This window comes from Desmodus rotundus, chromosome 1 (assembly GCF_022682495.2).
Source record: "Desmodus rotundus isolate HL8 chromosome 1, HLdesRot8A.1, whole genome shotgun sequence".
NCBI classification, from domain to species: Eukaryota; Metazoa; Chordata; class Mammalia; order Chiroptera; family Phyllostomidae; genus Desmodus; species Desmodus rotundus.
This window is the reverse complement of record NC_071387.1, coordinates 183,357,514-183,370,973: the sequence shown is the minus strand read 5'-3', so window position 1 is coordinate 183,370,973 and position 13,460 is coordinate 183,357,514.

The following is a 13,460-nucleotide window of genomic DNA, read 5'->3' as shown; positions in this document are numbered from 1 at the left end:
TTCATCATGTGTGATTTATTTTTCAAGCTGCTGTGGAACCTCTGGTTATTAAACTTCTGCAAATTAGCCTAGATAACACATCAGTCCCTTGAAAAGACACATCCTGGGCTTGAGTATCAGTCACAACAATGGCTAATTAACTCCCCATTAAGGTTGTCAACAGAAGTTGTGAAATTAAGAGTCTTAGGAGACTCAGCAAGCAGTTACGTTTCTTGGCATTCTCACGGTCTTTCCTCTCTGAGTTGTCAGGCTGACAGCAGTTCAGTCAGCATCCATTAAGGACAAATCCCCCCAGGGCCTCCTGTGGCTGGTGAAGATGTGGGCCCCTGCATTACCACTGGGGGAGCTCTGGGGGCTGCTGGGACCCACAAGCTCCTGAGCATGCTCAGTGTCAGAGAATGATGGGAGTAACCATCAATGATGAATTAGGGGGGACTCCAGCTTCACAACCCTCCGAGTTCACCGTTCCACAGGAACCACTGCAGCATGGAGTGTTTCCAAACTAAGCAAAAGGCAAACTTCCCTCACACAGTACACTTTCTGGAGTGGCACTTGTCCTCCAGTTTCTGAACAGGACCACATAGCTTTGTGGAAGAATGGAAATATCTTACAGTCACTGTGGCTGCTTCCTTTCCCTCCACCTAAACCTGGACACTGTCAAACAGAACAGGTTGGGGTGACATTATTATTCTCGTTTCTTAATTGAATATGTTTCCTTTCTATTGCTTAACACACTGAATTGTTATAACAAAAAACAAAATGGTAGCAATGGGAAATAGGAAGTTTTATTTGTTTTTAATATTTCCCAAGAACTAGCAACACCAATGATAATTTTATAGTGAAAGTATTATATGATTGTGGGAAAAGAATCTGTAGAAAACACATTAAGAGGACTTTTGGTACCTCCCTAAAGCAATAGCATGAAAGTGATTTAATAACAACACAGACTAATCTCCCAAGATCAACAATTCTATTTCCCATCATTGTACAGGCACACCACCTGGAGACTCACAGGCAAAGAACCCCTCCAGCCCATGGAATCACTAACAAAACTTTTGTACTTACATTTCAGAATAAATTAATGAAGTTCAAAACCCACTCACAGCAACCTTTTCCAGGAATACTTTACTCAAATATGTTTAAGACCACTTAGTATGATTGATAGAAGAGAGTGACTTCTGGTTCAATTTAATGGGCAGAAGCAAAACTCTGGTTGAACCCAGAAGCCCCTTAATGTGTTACCTCTTGCTGCCCTCAATCTATGTATTGAGTGACCCACCAGGAAAAGCAAGGAATAGCCACTGTCTGGATGATGGGAGCAGGGACACGTGGACTTCAGGGGAACTGGGGATGAGAACAAACTCTTCATTGCCCTTCTCCTGGTCCAGCTGCAGAGCACGCAGAGACCCCCATGACATGTCTCCCTGTAGGAGAATTGTGGAGAAGTCAGACCTCATGCAGTAGACACAGGAGCTGACAATGTTCACAATTCCAATAATGTTTTGTTTTCTTATTTCAAATGGGAAACTGCACAGGTGGATTTAAGGTTTGATTTAAAATTTAAGTCAAAGAAAGTGACTTTTGCTTAATCCCTTCACTTTTTGACCAAGCTTCCCATCCCCTCTCCTCTGGCAGAAAAACAAAACAAAACAAAACAAAACCTCATAGACACAGACAACAGTATGGTGATTAAGAGTGTGGGTGGAGGTAGGAGAGGGTAAAGGGGGCATAAGTGGTGATAAAAGGAGACTTGACTTTGGGTGGTGAACACACAGCACAATATACAGATGATGGAGTATAGAATTGTACACTTGAAACCTGTATAATTTTATTAACCAATGTCACCACAATAAATTCAATGAAAACCAAAGAAAATTATAAGAAGAAAGTGACTTTTTGACCATTTAAGTCATAGAAAGTGGTGTTTTGACCCCCCATATGTAGGATATTATGCTTATGAGCTCTTCTTGTTTGATCTGTGAGCTGCTCTAGCAAAATAATTGAACACCAAAAGGGGGCTGTTGGAACCTCCAATCTATTACCAGTAGGTCAGAAGCACAAGTGGTAACATGGACTTGTGATTAGAGTCTGAAATTGGGATGTGGGATCTGACATCACCTCCAGGAAGATGATCTTATAATTGAGTTGAATAGTAAAACATGTAGCAGGTATTGGAGAATTGTTTGGTGTGGGAGGAAAAACTCCACTTTGGAGTTGGACCCAGAATTGCAGCCACAGTCTGAGAAGTTCTAGGCAGGCATGTCCAATCCATGGCCCATGGGCTGCATGCGGCGCAGGATGGCTACGAATGTGGCTCAACACAAAATTGTAAATTTACTAGAACCTTTTTTTTGCTCATCAGTTAGTGTTTGTGCATTTAATGTGTGGCCCAAGACAACACTTCTTCTTCCAGTGTGGCCCAGAGACACCAAAAAGTTGGACACCCCTGGTAGGGAAAGGAGTTCAAAAGTTTTTTTCTTTTTGATAGACTGTGAAGTGATTGTACTAAAACTAATTTGTGTTGTTGTTAACAGACAGATCACCAATATAGAGAAAACTGTGATAGAAGGAAGATTGCAAATAGCACATAAAATTTCCAGTCACTTTGTCTCAGGTGATACATTCTGACTCTGGCTCTTTGTGTTTACACAAATCCAAATCTGAGCCTTTTTTTTTTTTTAAAGAAATGCCACTGAAAAAAGAAGAAACAAAGAACTCATTAGGGGGAACACTTGGCTTACAGCCACCCAGATCCTTTTGTTACTAAGATTATGGGAGAGCTGGATGATAAAAGCTTTTAGCATTTCCAAGATAGTATTCCATGACAGCAAACACCTCACATGCTATGAACAATACAAGTTACCTGAACTTCCTTTATTTTAAAATCTCTCTCCTTCATTCCCTTAATGTTTGCTGCCCACAGACAACTGGCAAAGATTCTAACCAGTGGTCTTCTGCACAGAGTCAAAATGAGACGCTGCCCGGTTTTCCACACCGAGAGAGGAAGACATGCTGCCTGAGTTAAGTCTCCACCAGGCCCACCCACCACCTGGACCTGCCCAACAGCCTCCAGGAGTCTGGACGTTCTTAGGAGTGTGGAGTCAGTGAGATGAATGGTTTCTTTAGTCCTCTTTTCCTCCCTGTTCTGAGTTCAGAGGGAAAAACCTGTTGTGATCTGTTTACCCTTAAGAATGACGGTCACACCCCATTCTGGTCTGGTTGCCATGGTACCCAGAGTTCACAGAAGCTTCCAGATATGCAGTGTTTTGCTCTGCTGTCCCCAGTTACTTTGCTTTGGACAAAGTAATAGCTTATTTCCTGACTGGCACCTGAAATCCTATTTATCAGTTATGGTCCCACAACTCATCTTCAGACAGAGCTCGTCATTATCGACAGGGTTGAGTTTGCCTTGCATTCTTCAAATAACTCACTGCGGCAGCATCCTGCTGTGGGCTCCCCGGGGCCCACACTATTATCTGCCGGTTTTCTTTGACGGTCTTTTAACCTGAACGGTATTGGAAATGTAAATAATCCTCTGGGGTACACTGACATCTCTTTTGAGAGCTTCCTGACAACCCAGAAACTGCAGTGTGGAGGACTCATCCAGTAAAAGCAAAATATCAGCTATGGAATTTGACTTTCAGGCCAATGCCTCAGTCCACAGACTCTGCCTAGTAGTCAGCATTTACTGAGCTTCCACCATGGGAGTGAAGTGAGGAGGGAGGTCTCTATCATTCAGAATCTTTCATGCACTGTTATGTGCTTGGGGTCTCTATCTAAATGAGGTTGGCTGGCATTGTACCCAAGGGAAGAGGACATTATAACATATTTTAACTATTGTCAACAAAATAACTTATTTTGCTTAATGTAGTTTTATCACTAATAGGCATATCTAAAATGAAATGCAATGATTAAAGTAAAGAATTTTTCATTTTCCCCATATAACTGGTATCACACATTACACTGTAGAATGGTCGAATAGGTGGCTGCCTGGGTCCCAAGACCAGTGAGGTTGCACTCTGCCCTCCCGGCACCCTTCCTTCCACTTCCCCTCACTTGTCCTCTGGCCATTATTTACTCCAAAGTGAAACAGTACAAGGATTTTAAAAACTCCTTGAATAACGATTAGGAGGCAGCCCCTTTTTTTTGGAGGAGTGTAAAAGCACAGTTCATTACATAAGTTATGGCAACTTTTACAATCTTTAGGACATTTTCAAAGGATTCCAGTATAGGCTCTTGTTTGGATGAAGAATTGCTGGCTCATGTGGTGAGCTTATCTCCACAACTGTGGCATGGATCCTGTCAGGAGAAGTGAAAGCCATCTATCACCCTGTCCTCTCTCAGCAGGGCACAGTCACTTTACAAAGATAATAGCGTGGCATTATCAGTGAAGAATGACCTGGGGTCAGTCATAATCACAGAGAGCTAATTTTCTGTATATTGGCAAAGCCAGTTTCATAATCATGTAGTTTTATAAAAGTAGAGTTATAATTTTGAGTTTGTAAAAATAACATATTATTATTATTATTAAAATATTATTCATATTATGAGAAACTTTCTGAAAGATATATATACATATATGGAGAGAGAGAGAGAGAGAGAGAGAGAGAGGGAGATTGAGAGATTTACCTTACAATAATGGGCTCCCCAGTAAATTCAAAATTTTACTCATTGTGATTATGATGAAATTCTTGTGTGTAAATGGGTTGATGCTAGCTTCTATTTCTTGTTCTTAAAAAGTCTGTTCCTTGGAGAGCATTATGCTAAGTGAAATAAGCCAGGCTGTGAGGGACAAATACCTATGATCTCACCTTTAACTGGAACATAATCAACAAAAGAAAAAAGCAAACAAAATATAACCAGAGACATTGAAGTTAAGAACAATCTAACAATAGCCAGGGGGGAGTGGGGAGGGGACAGTGGGAAGAGGGGATTACAGGAACTGCTATAAAGGACACATGGATCAAATCAAGGGGGAGGGTAGAGGGGGGGAGGGAGGTGGGTTCAGCTGGGGTGGGGTGGAGGGATGGGGAGAAAAGGCATACAACTGTAATTGAATAACAATGAAAATTTTTTAAAAAGAAAAAAACAATATAAATAAATAAATAATCAGTTTAAACAAACAAACAAACAAAAGTCTGTTCTTTAATGTATGATTTCTGTTTTATGACCGAAGATGCTTGGGTGTTTTTCCTGGTAGTTTGTGTTGCTGAGCAAGTGAATCACTATAACCAACGTCTTTTCATTTCCAGGTGACTACTGTGCCCTTTCTCTACTAAATCATTAATCCACCTGTCATGTCGAGAGTGCGTTTTTGTGAACCAGTCCCCGGTCTTTTAGTGCTGAGGTGCATTACCACTGCTCAGATTTAAACACTTGGGTAGACAGAAAGCACAAAATAAAAATATGTGAGTCAATAAGACACATCAAAGGAATGGCAGGAAGTCAGTTGTGCCAGTTATCAGTTTATTGCTGTTCCTCTCCAGCACACCCCCTTGATAATGGAACTGGCCTCACTCACTATTTCTTCTTTTCTAGCTGAGGGGATGTTAACTTTTGTCAGGAGGTGGTGCTGGAGGGATTTTGCATGAAAAGCTGCCCCGCTTTTTTAGTACCAGTGGTTTCTTTTCTGCTTGCTCTACAGCTGCCAAAGATATGCCTGCAGCACATACATCCGTGTTCCCCTTCTAGCAAGTTCTTGCCAGTCCAGGCCTGCAGAATCCTGACCACTAGTCTCGGCCAGTCAACTGTGGACCAGTTCTAACCCTGAGCTACTCAGCCACTTTTATGGCATCCCATGGGCCAAAGCCACACCTGCTCCAACAGAGTTCCAAAAACACAGCACAGGGTGGAGGCTGGGGAGAGGAAAGACAAAGACGCACAGGGGAGAGAAGGAGGGAGTGAGAGAGAAAAACAGAGACAGAGACTGAGAGGGAGAGAGACCCTGAGAGGTGCTTACATAGGAAGTTGATGGCTAACAGGAGGTTGGTTTGACAACTGTGAGTTCGGGTTTGGAAGTGTTAACATGACAGCAACATCTCTCAGAGCTTTGGCCATTGTGAATAATGCTTTATGGACATGAAAGTGCAGGTGTCTCTTTGAGATCCTGATTTTAATTCTGTTAGATGTTTACCCAGAAGTGGGATTGCTGGATCATATGGTAGTTCTATGTTTCGTTTTTTGAGGAACCTCCGCACTGTGTTCTCTAGCAGCTACACCATTCTACATTGTCACCAGCAGCGAACCAAGGCTGCAACTTTTCTACATCTGGTATTTTAAATGGCTGTCCTAACGGGTGCAAGGTGCTGTTTAACTGTGGTTTTGATCTGTATTTCCCCGATGATTAGTGATCTTAAGCACCTTTTCATATACCTGTTGGACATTTGCCTGCATGTCTTCTTTGAAGAAACGTCTATTCAGTCAATTTGCCCATGGCTTAATTGAGTTGTTTTATGAGTTCCTTATATATTTTGGATATTAATCTAATATATATATATATATATATATATACACACACACACACACATAGTTTGAAAATAGTTTTTCCCATTACATAGGTTATCTCTTCATTTTGTTGGTTGTTCTCTTTGCCGTGCAGGAACTCCTTAGTTTGATATGGTCCCACTGGTTTATATTTGCTCCTGTGGCCTGTGCTTTGGTGTCATATCCAAGAAATCAACCTAAATGTCTATCTGTGGATAAATGGATGAAGAAAATGTGGTATATGCTTACAATTGATTATTATTCATTTTTTAAAAGAGAAATTCTGTCATATGTGACAACATAGATGAATGTGGAGGACATCATGCTAAGTGAACTCAGCCAGTCGCAGAAAGACAAACATGGCACTACTCCACTTATGTGTGGTATCTAAATAGTCAGATTCATAGGGGCAGAGTAGAACGGTTGTTCCTGAGGGCTGGGTGGAGGGGGAACGGGGCATGCTGTTAACGGGCATAAAGTTTCTGTTGCGCACGGTGGTTACGTTTCAGTGATCTGGTTTACACACTGTGCCAGCAGTTAACGATACTGTTGTGTGCATGTAAAGTTTTCTTAAAAAGTTAGTTATCATGTCCTGTGTTCTCACCATGATTAAAAAATAAAACAGAAACGAACACAAAGGAGCAGAAGAAAATATTTCGAAGGTGATGGGTTTGTTCGTTGCCTAATTGCGGCTGGTTTGTGGGAGAACATGCATGTTAGGGCTGACTGAGTCGTGTACATTACGTGAGTACAGTTCCTTATGCATCAATTATACCTCAAAAAAGCTGTTTATGAGAAAAGACTTCCTACAGTCAATCCCTTAGTTCTAATTCCAACTACAAAATAAGGACAACTTTTATATGTCTTAGAGCAATGATAAGAAATGTATTAAACTATTTCCCACAATTTACTATATGGAAAACTTTCATAACCACAAACTGTAAAATAAAATTCTTTGACATGAATCCCACTTTTCCACTATCATAAGAGGTCAAGTCTGTGTTCCTGAGCTGGGTGAAAATTATAAATGGTACACATTAAAAAAAAAAAGTAGGAAAAGAACCATGCAAAACACGAGCCATCAAATGTTCAGCCCTCTGGGGCACTTTCTGTAGTCTCTCAGAGTCCCCACTGCCTGCAGCAGGGGTGTCCCTTCTGTCTTCCTTTAGAACAGAGAGATTACTCCACGCTAGAACTGGGATGCCACTTACCACCAAAAGAAATGGGTGGTCTTGTATTCAGGGCACACTTCTTCCAAAACGGGTTGACCTCTGAAGTGACTGATGGTTTAACATCACTGAATTTAAGTTCAGAATTTCCTGGAATATGTTAAATATTAAAACTCACCATAGAGTCCTACTTCAACAAATTAAATGGAAATCTCTTGGCCTGGGGGCCTTTTAGTTCAAATAAGCATTTGGAACTGTAGAGTCAAGAGAGAACACGAGCCATCTCTCATAATAAACAGCTTATGGCATTTAAGTCATTTTTACACATTATCTTTCACATTTTAAAATATAATGTCTAGGGAGATGGACAAGCCATAGCACATGACTAGTAACATCAGCAGTTCAGATCAGTAGATCAGTGAGTGTGATTGCTTCTGTTATATCCACATTATTCGGTGCATTAAACAAGTTATCACAGTGACTCAGTTAACACTGTTGTATTTCAGGACCCAGGAAACCCTAGGTCGCCAACTGAGGATAGAGTGGAGCTGAAACTGATCATCACCATGGGTGCAGTGTCCCACGTGTGAGGGACCCCACAAGGCTATCAACTCTCTGAGTACAAATCCCCATGACCCAGGCACTTCTTTACAGGAAATCTAGTGGAAACACCTGACAAAATACAGGAGACAGCAACAGTTGAAATTACGTTGTGGAGGCACACATTCTTTGTGGTTATATTAAATAGAACATTATTTCAGAGAGCAAACATTTACCAACTTATGGAAAACAGGAATGAGAGGTCAAGAAAAGCACATGTTACACCCATCCATGTGGTCACGTCCATATTAAAATAAACTGTTTAGGGGGTGCATTGGCTTTAGAAGAGCAGTTCCCCATGCAAGCACTGACTCAGACACAGGAATTGCCCTGGTTTTTGACAACCTTATTTTTTCAATGCTATAAACCTTACAGGTGCATCGTCAACTTTTCTGTGGTAGACAGTTTGACAGGCATGAGCAGAGCAAGGACAATGGGCCAGGTACAGAAGGTCACCAGGGCAAAGATCCCTGGGTTTCTAGCAAAGGGGAAAACTGAGCCCTTGCCCCAAGGGTGACTTTTTCTCCCCTAGCATGTCATTGGTCCTGTGGATTAGATCCCCTGACCTTTCATATGCTCATCATGTGGTTGGGACCCTCCCCTGACCTTTCCTTCCCCGCCTTGTTGCTAGTCATGTGGGTTAGACTCTCTTAGAGGGAAAAACAAGTGGCCGGAGAAAAGCCTCATAGACCTCCATACAAGCCCTTGCACAACCACTCCCTTTCAGCATTAAGCCCTAGAGGTAACATCTAGGCTTCAGTTATGTTTCAACTCCAAACCCAGAAAAGCAGTAAAGCCAGATGAAGTGACCCCATGGCTGACATCAGGACCAGCTGCAATGTCTAATGACCCCCTGCCCTGGTGCTGACCAATCAGTGGAGACCACAACTCTGAAAGGACACAACTGGTAAACTGATGAATATTCTATTGATATCCTCCCCTTGATAGCCCTTAGGTCAGAGGACCCAGGGCAGCTCTCCCTATGCCGCATGCCAGCTTTTCCCCACCCCCTCCCCACAGGCACCTTTTCCTTGCCTCTTTCTTTCTCCTAAACTCCAGGGCCTTTCTTTTGCCTCTGTAACTTGTTTCCTAAGCCCACTTTTATTCTACAGCTCACTTCATCTGCTTCTGTGACTTTCTAAATAACTTTCTCTTATAGTTTGAATCTTGACTCTGAATTCTTTCTTAATCAGAATTCAAGTACCAAGGTTGCTGAACGAAGGTCCACTCTGACTCCCCTGTTCTAACACCTGGTGCCACTTCACTGCCAACATTCTGGCCTCTCCTAGGCCACAGACAGCGTTGACTTCATAGCCTGTTGCCCACCCCAGCTCAGAGCTTGCTATCATTTAGCCCCGTTGGACTTTCTTAGGGCATGTTGCTAATTCTCACTGAGTCTGCTCTCATTTGCAAAATGAAAATAACAATATCACTTAAAGGGATTCTTGTGAGAATTTAAGAAGACATTGTATTGAAAATATTTATGATCAGTAGATGATTATAAACCCAGTAACTTTTTAGTTCCCATTTCCTTTTATTTTTGCCCTTTCCCTCTGCATTCTTATTCTCTTCGCACTCTTTAAAATGTCTACTTCCTTCAGCTCCCCTCTGTCCTCCACCTCACTTCCCTCCCTCCCAGAGTCCTTCTCTCCCTCCATGCCTCTCCTTTCTTATGACTCTGCACTAGCAGCCATTTAAAGTTCTATGTGGCTAATAGTAATTTTCCTGCCAAATTTGAATTTCTTGATCCCAAATCTTGGCATTATCATTTCAACTTCTGGAGTAGAAACCAGAAAGCTGAATGATTAGCAAGCATCACTAGAGACACTGATATAATTGGTCAGCTATTCATATTCGGAAGGGGGGAAAACACAGCTAACATTTTGAATATAAAATATTAAAGAAAGGGCTTCCCAACCTTGGCTGTGCATTGCAATCACTGGGGAGTGTTTAAACATCTTGTCCTGACACACACTGGAGTAAATGAATTAGGATCTCTCAGTCACGGATCAGAACATACAGTTTTATAGGGAAAGCCAATGTACAGCAGGTTCCAAAATCTTTAAAATAAGATTTTAACACAGACTTTAGTGATTCTCACACAGATTAGAGATTGGGAACCACTGATTTAAAGTGAGAAATTATATGACACTCCTAGTAAATAATAGGGGGATTTAACACACTCAAATATATAAACTAAGCTTTTTTTAATACATTTAAATTTGGGGGGGATAGTTTTAGACTAATAAAATGTTGCAAAGATAGTATAGAGGGTTTCTGTACACCCCCACCTAGTTTTGCATATTGCTAACATGTTATAGTAATTTATCAGAATTGCCAGAATTAATAGGTTATTCTTAACTGAAGTTATTTCATGCAAATGTTCCTCTTTTTTTTTTAAAGAAAATATCCTTAGTCTTTATCTAATGTCTTTTTTCCAGGATCCCATCCAAGACACCACAGTTAGCCATCATAACTCCTTAGGCTTCTCCTGGGTGTGGCAGCTTGTCAGATTTTCTTTGGCTTTTGATGAGATTGGCAGCATTGAGTACCGGTCAGTGTGTATTTGCCATTTTCCTTATAATTAGACAAGTTATGGATCATGGGGACAAAAATCACGGAGGTACAGTGCATTCTCATCACATCCTGTGAAGAGTGTATAATATAAACGTGACTTATGGCCTTTGATAATGACCTTATTCTACTGGCTGAGATAGAGTTCATCCGATTTCTCTACTGTAAAGTTACTTTGTATCTCCTCTTTCTAGACTGCCCTCTTGGAAGGAAGTCACCAAGGGAAACCCATGTTTAAGGAGTTTTGGAGACTTGTCTCTTTTCTCCCATTGTAAGTGAAACCATTTAAAGCCAAAGCCTGTCAACATATCAATCATGACCAATAATATCATATTCTATAATATGTAAAAATTATATATGCCCTCACACACACATGCGCACACGAACACACGTGTGAGGCGGTCCTGCAAAGATCAACCCACCCTGACTGAGACCATCTAAATTGTTTGCCCAAAGAATCAGGAGTCGAACTGGTGATTGTTCTTGTCATAACTGGTTTGTTACAGAGGTAACCAACTGATTGATTGGTTTACAAAGGCATGTACAGTGCAATGAGATAAAATACTCTAAAAATATATAATAAAAATAAACAATAAAAATTAGTGTATCTATATCACAAAGCTTTGTGTCAGCAGTTTTTAATTAGGGCAGATTATCAGAATTACTTTAAAATATGACTGAATGTAACAGGAATTCTCATCACCTGAATTACATAGAAACCAATCTTGTCTCTATCTATCTGGGGTGTGTGTGTGTGTGTGTGTGTGTGTAATTAGACAGGTACAATGCTTCTAAAATCGTTTTGCACGTGTTGTAGAACTGAGCAAATGAGTAGATGTGGTAATTTTATCTGAAGCCAAGGTTCTCACTGTGGAAGTTGCAGGGTGAAAAACCCCACAATATAGGGTAAAGAAAACATAAAATTTCAAGCAGATGGTCAAAATTCAGATCACCAATGGGAGGGACGGATATTACTGTGTGAGCATGTCGTTATGTCTGGTCCAGCTGGTCGTGCATAAATCGAGTCAGGTCATGAGGCCATTATCAATCAGACTCAAACTGAGGAAATTTTATAAAATAACTGGGTTGCATTCAAAATATCACTCAAGAGAAATGACAAAAGAAATATATATAAACCTAGACTAGGTCCATATACCAGAGAAAATCAAATACTAAAAATGACACAATTTGGGCAAATGAAGGTATTAAAATATGAAATCCAGATTAGTTGAAATTGTCATGTCACTATGACATTTTCTGAAGTCGATAACCATACTCCTGTGGTATGTCTGAGAACATTTTGTCCTTATAACATACACACTTAAGCAGTAGTGGGAAGGACATTATTTTAAATATATATTCTCAAATGGTTCAGAAAAGGAGTTAAATATGCACAGTAGTATAAATGAATGAATACATGAATACAAGATGAGGCAAAACAAAAAAAAAGAATGAAATGTTCCTTACAGATCAGTTCCAATTAACCATTAGTACTAATGCTCTAAGACTCTTTTAAAAAAATTAAGTGGCTTAACTTTATATACTAAAGTGAATACATTATGCATAACTGAAATGAATGAATGAATGTGTCTGCTCATATAAAATTAACAAATTTCAGCTGTGTGCACAGGTGTTCTCAGTGTCTCAGAGGATGCACTGATATAATAGTTTTGGCCACATTGCTTTTTTTACAGTGCAATATACAGATTTCTTTTACTTCTTTCTGCTGCACACACTCTTTACGGCTCATAGCTATGCATTTAACATGTTCAATGATATCCTTTCTAGAGGTACACCATGTTACTTTTCAAATCACTGTGACAAAATACTTTTCAAAGTTATCTATATTTGTAGCTGGGTTAGCAGAGGAGTAAACAGCGACCGAATCATTGAGGCAGAAACAACCATCCCCAACATTGTCCAGATAGTTATTAGGAAGGGATTTGTCCTTAAGGCCTGCCATTGTTTACCTTACTGCTTCAAAATGGCTACATTTTGGGTGAATTTTTATCCTTTGAGACATTAAATTGTTAAGGATTTGGGGGTGTTGTAATATAATAAAAAAGTGAAATTGATGTCCTATAAAATCCTAACTGTCCCAAGAATATTAAATGCTATAATTTAAAAGTTTAAGGAATGACATTTTGATGAATAGTTTCATCAGTACTGCGGGCTTCACCCTGTAAAGCATGTGCTTGGAAAGAACATGTGTGGGGCTGTGCTTGAAGCTCTGCAGACATGTTAAATCCACAGGATGAACAGGGCCAGGAGGTATTTGGTATGCCATGGAGAATCTTGACTAAGACGGGAGTGGAGCAGATGTACATGATTTTCCTGCTTCCCTCCTACACCGTAAAGGGTGTGTGCAAGCTGGGTCCATTCTCTAGTATGCCTGAGCCATGGTTTGTTCGCAGGCTCCCGTACATCACACTTAGTAGATCCTGGGAGCCCTAGGGCATGAATCACAAAAGATGGTGAGTTTCATTTTGTTTCAGTTTTAGTATTGTAAAATTAGTGATCCCTTCCTTTTGGATACTAGTTGAATAAGAAAAGGTTCTGAAACTTAAAAATATCAAGAAGTATTTTAAGATGATAATGGAGATAATGAATTGTATGACTCTCTTTAAAGAGTTG